The following is a 12,532-nucleotide window of genomic DNA, read 5'->3' on the forward strand; positions in this document are numbered from 1 at the left end:
TCGAAAATTCCTAATTAAATAATTTCTCCAAATCCTAAATCATACTAATTCCTCAATCCCGAAATCCACAATCCTCCACGGCCCATACCCAATGCCTAATTCCGGCGCGGTCTTGCTGTGTCGATCCTTCTTCGCAGTCTGCTTCCTCACCGGCGCCGCCGATGCCTCTCCGTTTTCGATGGTGGTGGTGGCGGGATGAGGTATGGGTTCCTGCCAAACATTTCGGAGGTGAAAGGCAAGAACCGTATTGTTTATACTGACTCAGAACTGAGATAGAGGGATTTTAAATGAATGAATTTGAATTCAGGCAGATGGAATTAAAATTTCTTTTGTAGGCTTTGTATTTGGTATAGATTTACACATCTCGATTTTATTACGGTTTATCAAAATTCAAATTTTATCCTAGTACCTTTTTAGATTCCACTGCAATAACATTAATAAATTTGAAATACAAGTTTTGACGATTAACAAGATTTATTCGGTAAATGGTGGTTATTAATGTTGGTCGGGGCTGGCGTCCATCTACACTTCAAACCGGTTAATTTCGGTTCGGTTAGTGATTTCAGGGATTTTCCATTAATCCGCAGCAGTAGCCGAACCCATTTGCCAGCCCTAAATTTAAACATTATTTGATCCTTCTTTTTATTAGTACTAGGAACGCACGGGTACCAAATTACACAAATACATGCAAAATAACTATAAATATAAAAAGGAAATAAAGCAAAATATGTATAACAAACAATAAAATATCTTATACAAATCCAAACTTTAGAGTATCATATAAAAAACATTATCAAGAATCTAAAATTTTAAAGTTTCAAATATCAATACTTAATAATCATTGATATATATATATATATATATATATATGAACATAAAATGAATCCAGCCAATGCAATAATCAATGTGGAACCTAAAACAAATTCAACCTATGAAATAATCAATAATCAGTAATCTATGGAATAAAAAATATATTGTTTATTACATAAAAAGTTAAATGTGAAATATAACGAATTAGACGATTATATTTATGTAAAATAAAAAATGAAATTTATGATCCCTATCCAACATAACATTATAGCTTAAGGGTGTGTTTGCTTTGAGGTATAAGGGAGGGATAAACTACATTTACCACCTTATACTTCGTTTACTTTGATGTATAAAAAATTTTTGGCAGGTTGTATAATTTTTTGGGCAGCCCCTTATCCCTTGGAAAATGGATAATTTTATACTCCCTAAAAGAGAGTGATATAATTTTATACCACCTTATAAGGAGTGGATAAATATATTATCCTTCAAACCAAATAAGATATAATAAATGTAGTCCCCACTTTAAATGATAAATTTATACCTCATTATATTATCCCTTCATTTAGAGGATAAAAAGCAAACACATCCTAAGAGAAATCAAGTTAATTTATTTATTAAAATAAACAAACTTGTTATTTATTTTCACACACACACACACACATACACACATATATACACTACAAAAAAACGCGTAAATAGCGACGAAAATTACCGACGGCGGCGCCGCCGCCGGCAATTACCGACGGCACGGCGGCGGCAAAAAAGGCGACCCGCCTTTTGACTATTACCGGCGCATTACCGACGGCAAACGGGCCGCCGCTAATTAGCGGCGTAACCGCCGTCGCTAATTTAAATATATATTAATATAAATATATACTTCATCCGTCCGCCAAAAGTAGACCACTTTGGTTGGGCACGAGATTTAATAAAATTGGTGATGATTTTGATGTAGTGGAGAAAGGGTCCCACCACTTTATGAGATATGTGGTTGAGATTGAATTTGGGGTGGGTTTTTTGTAAATAAAGAGTGTTTGTAAGGATAAAAGATTAAAGTGGGTGGTGGGACCATTTCTATAAAAGGAAAGTGGTCTACTCTTTGCGGACGCCCAATATAGTAAAAGTGGTCTACTTTTGACGGACGGAGGGAGTATTATTTATTACCAACAGCAATTGCCGTCGGTATTTACCGGCGGCAACCGGCCGCCGCTAATCACCACCGCCGGACACATCCGGCGATAGCACCACCGCCATCCGGCCAAAATTACCGACGGCATTTTTCCGCCTCTAATTACCGACGGCAAATTCTAATTACCGACGGCAAATGCCGTCGGTAATTAATTTTATTATTTTTTATTTTTTTTATTTTTTTTTTCATTTTTTTATTCATTTATCATCTAATAAATTGATCAAAGATAAAAATACAAAAACATTAAAATCAAATATATATTGAAATACAAGTGAAAATTTAAACATTGATTATTACTAATCTAAGATTATTATTAAGAATTCAAGATTCTTAGTAAGAAACTTATAATTATAACTTAAGAATGTTAATTTGATTAGTGATTCACTCATCAATCATCACCAATCCAAGATTATTACTAAGAATTCAAGATTCTTAGTAAGATTATTACTAAGAATTCAAGATTCTTAGTAAGAATCTTATAATTAATTATAACTTAAGAATGTTAATTTGATTAGTGATTCACTCATCAATCATCACTAATCTAAGATTATTACTAAGAATTCAAGATTCTTAGTAAGAAACTTATAATTATAACTTAAGAATGTTAATTTGATTAGTGATTCACTCATCAATCATCACTAATCCAAGATTATCACTAAGAATTCAAGATTCTTAGTAAGAAACTTATAATTATAACTTAAGAATGTTAATTTGATTAATGATTCACTCATCAATCATCACTAATCCAAGATTATTACTAAGAATTCAAGATTCTTAGTAAGAATCTTATAATTATAACTTAAGAATGTTAATTTGATTAGTGATTCACTCATCAATCATCACTAATCTAAGATTATTACTAAGAATTCAAGATTCTTAGTAAGAAACTTATAATTATAACTTAAGAATGTTAATTTGATTAGTGATTCACTCATCAATCATCACCAATCCAAGATTATTACTAAGAATTCAAGATTCTTAGTAAAAATCTTATAATTATAACTTAAGAATGTTAATTTGATTAGTGATTCACACATCACTCATCACTAATGTAAGATATTACTTAAGAATTCAAGATTCTTAGTAAGAAACTTATAATTATAACTTAAGAATGTTAATTTGATTAGTGATTCACTCATCAATCATCACCAATCCAAGATTATTACTAAGAATTCAAGATTCTTAGTAAGATTATTACTAAGAATTCAAGATTCTTAGTAAGAATCTTATAATTATAACTTAAGAATGTTAATTTGATTAGTGATTCACTAATCAATCATCACTAATCTAAGATTATTACTAAGAATTCAAGATTCTTAGTAAGAAACTTATAATTATAACTTAAGAATGTTAATTTGATTAGTGATTCACACATCACTCATCACTAATGTAAGATATTACTTAAGAATTCAAGATTCTTAGTAAGAAACTTATAATTATAACTTAAGAATGTTAATTTGATTAGTGATTCACTCATCAATCATCACCAATCCAAGATTATTACTAAGAATTCAAGATTCTTAGTAAGATTATTACTAAGAATTCAAGATTCTTAGTAAGAATCTTATAATTATAACTTAAGAATGTTAATTTGATTAGTGATTCACTCATCAATCATCACTAATCTAAGATTATTACTAAGAATTCAAGATTCTTAGTAAGAAACTTATAATTATAACTTAAGAATGTTAATTTGATTAGTGATTCACTCATCAATCATCACTAATCCAAGATTATCACTAAGAATTCAAGATTCTTAGTAAGAAACTTATAATTATAACTTAAGAATGTTAATTTGATTAGTGATTCACTCATCAATCATCACTAATCCAAGATTATTACTAAGAATTCAAGATTCTTAGTAAGAATCTTATAATTATAACTTAAGAATGTTAATTTGATTAGTGATTCACTCATCAATCATCACTAATCTAAGATTATTACTAAGAATTCAAGATTCTTAGTAAGAAACTTATAATTATAACTTAAGAATGTTAATTTGATTAGTGATTCAGTCATCAATCATCACCAATCCAAGATTATTACTAAGAATTCAAGATTCTTAGTAAAAATCTTATAATTATAACTTAAGAATGTTAATTTGATTAGTGATTCACACATCACTCATCACTAATGTAAGATATTACTTAAGAATTCAAGATTCTTAGTAAGAATCTTATAATTATAACTTAAGAATGTTAATTTGATTAGTGATTCACTCATCAATCATCACTACTCTAATATTATTGCTAAGCATTCAAAATTGTTAGTGAGAAACTGATAATTATAACTTAATAATGTTAATTTGATTAGTGATTCACTCATCAATCAACACTAAGGTTATGAATGATGTATAAACTAAAAAAAAAAAAAAATCGAAAATTAATAATAAATTAATTAATAAATATTTTTCCGACATAAAAATAAGAACGGAAACGAGCCCAATCCGTAATTAACAACATTTTTTGTATATCATCTCGACATATTCTAAGGTTATGAATATATATGATATTGTATATTGAAGTAGACTTTAAATGAATTAATAGATACTATATATATCAATAATACGAGTGTTCTGTACTGGTGACCATTCGAAAAGATCTTCAAGGTTAAGCGTGTTCTGCTTAGAGCACAACTAAGATGGGTGACCGACTGGGAAGTTCGTCTAAATTATGCAATACTGTATAAATACCGAAATAAATTGTGGATATACAATAAAATAAATAAATAAATAAAATAAATAAATAAATAAAATAAAATAAAAAAAATAAATTAAAAAATATTACCGAGGGCAAATGCCGTAGGTAATTACCGACGGCATTTTGCCCTCGGTAATACCTTGAACAACTCCGGCGTGTGCGCCACCACCGTCCGGTGGAAATTACCGACGGTGATCTCGCCGCCGCTAATTACCGACGGCATTTGCCGTCGGTAATTTTCCGGCAACTCTCCGCCGTTCAACGACGGTATTTAACCGCGGAAATGCCGGCGGCGGCCAATCGCCGTCGGTAATGGCGTTACCGACGAGCCGGTTAGCGACGGCGAGTTGCCGCCGGTAACGCCGCCGGTAACCTTTATCACCGGCGGCCGTGTCTTATTACCGACGGCAAAATGCCGTCGGTAATTGTGCGTTTTTTTGTAGTGATATATATATATATATATATATATATATATATATATATATAAACTTTGTTATATATTTCTAAATCCCCAAATCATAAAATCTAATTCCTAGGGTTTCTACCTCCCTTCTTCCCCTTTGGAATTCGTCTCTCCGCCGTCGTCTCCGTCGCACCACCGCCTCCACTGACTCAGGTAAGCTCTAGATCTATGGAGTATTTCATTATAACTATTAATTTCATTATATTAATTCTGCATAAGTCTTATCCATCACCCTTACAGATTCAAGTCTAGAGACAAAAAAATCAGGAAATCTACAATGAAGGAGGATACTGAGCTCGCAACAACCGTTGGGAGTTCAACCATGCCATCCCACAATACTTTGGTGATAAAGAAGAAGATCGCAATGATATAGAGGCAGAACATACGCCTCACTTCACCTCAAGATCTCTGCAGCAGCAGCCTGCGCCCCGCCTCAGTGTGTCACTGCGAAGCCCATCATTTGTTTGTCGTCGTCTTGCTTCCTCCGGCCTCGGCTCATCTGCCAGCGACTCTATTTGTCGTCGTCTTGCTTCCTCCGGCCTCGGCCCATCTGCCAGCGACTCTATAGAAGCCAATGACGTCTCTGCAGCCCAACAACTAATGTGAAATGTGGGAGTGAAGAAGTCATATTTATAGGGGCCGAAACTTGGAGGGTAAGCATTGAATTTGATTCTGGAAGCCAAACTCCAAATCAGTATTTTGTATTAACCATCAATTTTTTTGTTTATCCAGTGGTTTGTTATATGTGAAGATTAATTTTATTTTTACCCAAAAGATTGTTGGATGTCAAGCTTGGGGTCCAAGTCTTGAATTGATTTTGGAAATCAGATTTCACTTTTACATTATACATTAGACAAATTTGGATTACACATTTGATAAATGGGTTGTTCATTTTCCCGCCAAAATGCAATTTTTGGCTCAGGTTGAGCTTTTATATATATAGATATAGATATAGATTATTTTTTTCTTGAGTTAATTATTCGTAAATAAACGAATTATATCAAAATTTCAATTATTTTAATAAACAGAAATACATAAACTTTTTATTTTTTTGAATTCACCTCGAATTAAAAATCAGACCCACTTAATCCTACATGAGAATTAGAAATTAATTTGATAACGAGTTGCAATCGCAAAATTAAAAATAAAATGTGTATAAATTATTGAAGTAACTCTCCACCTATGTTGCATAGGTACGGGGTGCGGATGCGGATGTGGGGGCGATACGATACGAGTACGGGGATACAGATTTTTAAAAATTATAGGGCGCGATTCGAAAAGGATACATCTAATTATTAAAATTTTACGATATATAATGCTTATAAACTATATACAATTTAAATTTTCTTAAATTAATTCAATGTAATTTACATTTTATTTTACCCAAAAGTTAAGCATTTTCAATTATATAAGTTAATTGAGCAACAATATAACGATTCAAATATCATTAGTCCAACTAGTACGCCCTCCCGTGCGATGCACGACGATTATCGAATTAAGCGACATAATTAAATGAATAAATATAAATATAAAATAGAATTAAAATATAAAAAAATGCAAGTATATTTTAAAAATGAAATAAAATAATCGACATCAACGTAAATCCTGGAGGAGGGGAGAAAACTCTTTTATATATTACTAATACGTCCACCCGTGCATCGCACGGGTCAAAGCATTTTTTATACGAAAATATTGCGATGATAATTTTTTTTGATCCATCCATGAAAAATTTATCACTTTTATTTATAATAATAGGGTGTATATTATTCCATCACAAATCCACTCACATTTTATTAGATCTCGTACCGTTCAGGATGTGGCAAAAATTTTATGAACGGAAAGAGTAATTATTTAAAATTTTAAATTATGTAGTGCCTAAAAATCATTATTTATGACTTAAATTAATTAATAAGAAAAACATAGATTTTACTATTCAAACATTACTTTATTTGAAGTAGTGTAAAATAATGAATATTGTCAAACCAGTGAATATAATATTAAATTTAATAAATATCATATTACAAAAAATAAATTATAAAGAAAAAAATTAGAATTATTATAGCAATAATACAATTTGACATTTTTTTATATATATAAATCAATTATTGATACATATTACAATATTCAATTTATTTTTTTATGTAACTAACAGTTAAATAATTACTGTACTATATCAATTAACATTAAGATTGTAAATGAGTCTGCGTAAAAAAATAATGAATCAATAATTAATCGGATTTGATATTCAATGAGATGTTAATGAAATATTTAAATGTGGATATATTTAAATTCTATATTGAAGTAAAGGTCACGATTTTTTCTAACACCCCATTATATTTAGTGGGGTTGTGGTTTGACTCTGTCATTTTATATGTTGTTGGGCTGCGCAGCTTTTAATGTATTTACCCTTGATATGTTGTTTTATTTGCTAAAATACCACAACCTGTGTTTTCATATAATAGATAGATATGTAAGTCATAACTGAAAATAAAATTATCAAAATAACCTTGTGTAGGCCTTTCGTGCACGAGATACGTGAATTTCGCCCATGGAATTTGCGAATTCGGTTTATTTTTATAAATTATTTTAAAAGATACGCCACGTGGCGAATCGGGTGCGAATCCGACGAGAATCCGAGAGAATCGCACCCTAAAAGAATCCGATTCGCCGTACATGCTGATTTTTGAAGAATCCGTGCATCATAGCTCTCCACTCGTCCCACAAGCATTAAAATAGCATCAGCACTGCAGCATATGAACAACTAGTACGCCCTCCCGTGCGATGCACGACGATTATCGAATTAAGCGACATAATTAAATGAATAAATATAAATATGAAACAGAATTAAAATATAAAAAAATGCAAGTATATTTTAAAAATGAAATAAAATAATCGACATCAACGTAAATCCTGGAGGAGGGGAGAAAACTCCTTTATATATTACTAATACGTCCACCCGTGCATCGCACGGGTCAAAGCATTTTTTATACGAAAATATTACGATGATAATTTTTTTTGATCCATCCATGAAAAATTTATCACTTTTATTTATAATAATAGGGTGTATATTATTCCATCACAAATCCACTCACATTTTATTAGATCTCGTGCCGTTCAGGATGTGGCAAAAATTTTATGAACGGAGAGAGTAATTATTTAAAATTTTAAATTATGTAGTGCCTAAAAATCATTATTTATGACTTAAATTAATTAATGAGAAAACATAGATTTTATTATTCAAACATTACTTTTTTTATTAAATTGCGATTTTATAAAAGAAAGAAACGCAAAAAACCTAATAACCCTTGAAAGCACAAGAGAGCATACTAAGGGCCGAGCCTCATTAAAACCTCTCTAAAGAAAATTCAATGGGAAAAACCTTAGAGAGGAAAAAGAGTACTCGTCTAAGATGAAACCAACAAGAGGGAAACAAGCGGAAATGGGACCGCTTCTAGAACTCCGGCCTAACCATCGTCCTGAAGCAGCCCCAGCTCGTTCCCCTAACCAAAAACGCAGACCAAGACCACAGAGAGCAAAGAAGAAAAGACCATCTCCAAAAAGAGAAGAAAAGGCAAAAACCGAAAAACGAAGTAGAACAGACTCAACAAAAAACTAAAACAACAGCAAAACAAACCAAAAGGCAGCTCCACCATCATCAACGAAGAAAACGGAGGAAGCAAAGACCAAACCAAAGATCTTGCCAGAAAACTCCTGTCGCTGTCTAAAACACGATGCAACCAACGGAATCTGACTCCATATGGCCCAGTATCTAGCGCACCAGAAAACTGAAAAAGACCATATGGAACATTCCCACATAACAACCACTAAAGCAAGCCATCAGCGCATACGAGTATGACTGTGAGTTGCCATATCAAGCCGCACAGCGTCCTTAATCTCCTCAATAGCATAAGGCCACCAGCCTTCATCTCTACTATAGTTAGCCATAATATCAGCAACTTTGTTTCCTTCCCGATAAATGTGAGAAATCTGAAGATTAAAATCAGTAAGGAGACAAAGAACCTTACGCCATAACGCAATGAAACGCCAAGGCACTGCAGTAGAACGCTCCTCAAGTAGATGAACAATGTACATAGAATCAGACTCAACCCATAAATGAAGCCATCCCCGATCATGAGCAATGAGAATGGCTTTGATGACTGCAAGAAGCTCCGCTTCAAAGGCAAAACCAACGCCACCCTTATAATGAAAACAACTACGGACCCAATTAAAGTTATCATGGAAGACTCCACCAGCCGCAATTTTTCCCGGAGCACCCATCGCAGAGCCGTCCGTGTTAACTTTAATCCAAGGAGACGCTGGAGGCCACCAGTGCACGTCGATGAAATCCGGAGGAGGAGCAACACGTGTAGCAACACCTATCGATCTGAGAATAATATAATCTTTCCAAGAATTATTCATATGACCAAGATTAAAATTATTCTCCATCTCCTTAAAAGCAACTTTGACAACATGTATGATTCGCCTTTGTTCAAATCGTTTGTTATCAAAGATGCAAGAGTTCCTCTGAGTCCAAATCGCCCATAAAATAGTGATAATGCCAGCACGCCAAAAACTGTCCAGCTGAGAACTGAACTTGTACCCCCAGGCCCTAACCAAGAAACTATGCAAATCAGCAGCATCAACAGCCTCAGATAATTGAAACCAACTCAAGAACTCGATCCAAATAGGTCTAACGTAGCCGCATGACCATAAAACATGATCCATAGTTTCACCCGAGGAAAAACAAAAAATATAGTGATTGGGCATGATCATACCATATCTAATCAGGCGATCATATGTAGGAAGACGATCATGAAGAATCCGCCAGCAGACTAAAGAACGTCTAACTGGAATATAATTCTTCCAAATCCAAGAGCCCCAGCTAACGCGAGGAAAACGATGACAGTGATTAGTAAACACAAGGGCAGCAGTGACCGTGCCATGAATAGAAGGCTTCCAGTAACGAGTGTCAGACTCCTCTCCAATAGGAAGCACCAAAATATCACCAACAATCTCAGGGAAAGCATTAATAAAATCCTGGGTGAAATGCCACACCCCATCATAAAAGTAGTCAGCAACAGAATGTCTTAGCAAATCTAGGACATAATGAGGAACCCTGCATTTCTCAGAGATTCTGTAACCCAGCCAGTCATCGCACTAGAAGTTCGTGGCCGTGCCATCACCAATATAGCTGTAGGAATTCTCTACCAAATCACTCACCTCTTCCTTGAGACCAAGCCAAACAGACGAAGAGATCGAATCACATCTCACTTGGCTGAAATTGTCCAAGTATCTCTCCTGCAGAATCGAAAACCCGAAACTCTTGCCACATATAAGCTTTCACGCCATCTTCATCAAAAAACACTTGTTCATTAAAGAGAAGGACCGGATACCAAGCCCCCCTCATCCTTGATGGCACAAACACAGTTCCAGCTCACCGAACAAGAAGGCGTCTTTCTAACATCACCCGTCCAGATGAAATTGCGGCATTTCTCATCCAAATCTTTCAACAAGGATCTGGGCCATTTATACACCATCATAGAGTGCGTGATAGAACTCTGAATGACCGACTTAACCAGACAAAGACGACCCGTCATAGAAAGAAGACACCCACGCCATCTGGAAAACTTTGCTAAAATCCGGTCATGAATCGGTCTGGAATAAGAAGCACGGACACGCCCATCAAAGATCGGAACTCCCAGATAAGTAAAGGGTGCCACTCCCTTCACAAAGTTCAATTCTCTCAGAACTGAACGCTGAGTCACAGCATGAACTTTAGCAGAAAAGTAAATATGAGACTTATCACTGCTACAAGTTTGCCCAGAAATCCAACTATAGTAATCAAGAATCTTCTTAATCGTCCTCGCATTCCGAACAGAGGCTTTACAGAAGACCAGAATATCATCCGCGTAAAGAAGATGGGTGGGAAAAAGCTGCGAACGAGTCATAGACATGGGAGTAAGATGACCAGAGGTAACGCAGTTGCGAAAGAGAGCACTCAGAACATCCTCATCAATCCCAAAAAGAATAGGAGAGAGAGGGTCCCCCTGCCTCACACCGCGCGAACAACCAAAGTAACCATAAAGCTTCCCATTATAAAGAATGGAGAGCCGGGCAGAAGTAAGAATGATCTTGATCCAATCAATAAATCTCACATCAAACCCCATAACCTTAAGAACATTCAACAGAAAACCCCAACGAAGAGTATCAAAGGCTTTGCGGATGTCAATTTTGCAGGCCATATTCTGCCCTCTGCCCGTACGCTTCATACAGTTAAAACCTTCAGATCCCATCAGAATGCAATCATGAATCGAACGACCGCTAATAAACCCAAATTGATTCTGAGAAACATAAAGCGCTGCAATCCCGCTGATCCTTGTTGCCAACACTTTCGAGATAATCTTGAACAAGAAATTGGAAAGAACAATTGGCCTAAGGTCAGAAACAGAAATGACATTCTCTTTCTTCGGAATGAGAATGAGAGTGCTGGAATTGCATCCCGACGGAAGATAAGACTTCAGAAAAAAAGTACGAACCGCCGCCCAAACATCATGCTTAATAATAGTCCAACAAACCTGAAAAAACTTCCTAGAAAAACCATCAGGTCCAGGCGAGCTATCAGCATCCATGCTAAAAATAGCAGCAGTAATCTCCTCGTCCGAAGGAGAAGCCGAAAGAACCGCATTATGATCATCAGAAATAACAGGGTCAATAACAGCATCAATCGCCTCAATACCAACATCAGAGCCACTATCCTCAATAAAAAGAGTGGTGAAATAATTAACAATGTGCCCACCGATCCTGTCCTGGTTCGATTCTCTGGTCCCATCAATCATAAGCTGCGATATCTCCCTAGGCTTGTGCTTATAGCGGAGCGTAGCATGAAAAAAAGCAGTATTCCTGTCCCCATCCGTGAGCCACGAAATGCGGCTTTTTTGCTGTAGCAAACAGTTTTTGCGAGACAAGGCAACATTAATTTTAGCCTGAGCTTGAACCTCCTTGTCAAACAACTCATCCGTATAACCATGAAGCGAAATACTCATCTGAATATCCATCAACTCCCTCTGAGTTTCATCCACCAGCGCATCAACGTTGCCAAAAACATTCTTATTCCAATTCTTCAGCTCCTTCTTAAGCCGTTTAAGTTTAAACATAACCTTATAAATCGGACACAGGACCCCGGTATCTTGTCTCCAAGAATCCTCCACTAAAGCATGAAAAGTCGGATGCATCGCCCACATGTTTAAAAATCTTAAAAATCTATGTCTGGTCTGGGGCGGTAAACTGCACTGAAACACAATCGGAGAGTGATCAGAAGTCAATCTAGCCAAGTTCAGAGTATGAACAGAATGCCACAAAGAAGAGAACAACTCA

Source organism: Salvia miltiorrhiza, chromosome 7 (assembly GCF_028751815.1).
Source record: "Salvia miltiorrhiza cultivar Shanhuang (shh) chromosome 7, IMPLAD_Smil_shh, whole genome shotgun sequence".
NCBI classification, from domain to species: domain Eukaryota; kingdom Viridiplantae; phylum Streptophyta; class Magnoliopsida; order Lamiales; family Lamiaceae; genus Salvia; species Salvia miltiorrhiza.